Source organism: Buceros rhinoceros, unplaced genomic scaffold, assembly GCF_000710305.1.
Source record: "Buceros rhinoceros silvestris isolate BGI_N320 unplaced genomic scaffold, ASM71030v1 scaffold23372, whole genome shotgun sequence".
NCBI lineage: Eukaryota > Metazoa > Chordata > Aves > Bucerotiformes > Bucerotidae > Buceros > Buceros rhinoceros.
In genome coordinates this window covers 1-469 of record NW_010399802.1, presented here as the reverse complement: position 1 = coordinate 469, position 469 = coordinate 1, and positions in this window count along the sequence as shown.

Genomic DNA, 469 nt, shown 5'->3' with positions numbered 1-469 from the left:
CTAAAGGAGCGGCAAAAGCCCCGACTCCCCACCTGACCCACCCACAGAACATCGACAGACCCTCCTGCAGCAGATCCCACAGAAAACCGCAATTGCAAGAACGTCTGTTTACCAAATCTTTACGATAAGCTGCGCTGACTTCAGAACTCCCCACCCGGGGGCGGACCGAGCACCGCGATCTGTTATCACAGCGAAGGGAAATGCATCTAGAACCCCCCAGACGTGCTCAGGGTGAGAAATCACTACAGCTCCTCTTTCTGGCCTGTTCCTGCCAGAAGCGCTGTGGGAAGGAGGGTCTGGTCTGTTCTGAGGGGAGTCCTGTCACGGCAGGAGGAGGAGGACGGGGGTGTGCAGTGCCGGGGTGATACAGGCACGAGGGAAGCTGCGCCCCGTTCGTGGGTACGCAGCCAGCTCTGTGCCTGCGTAACGGGACCCGCAGGACAAAGAGACAGCGTGTGCCAGTGCCCCG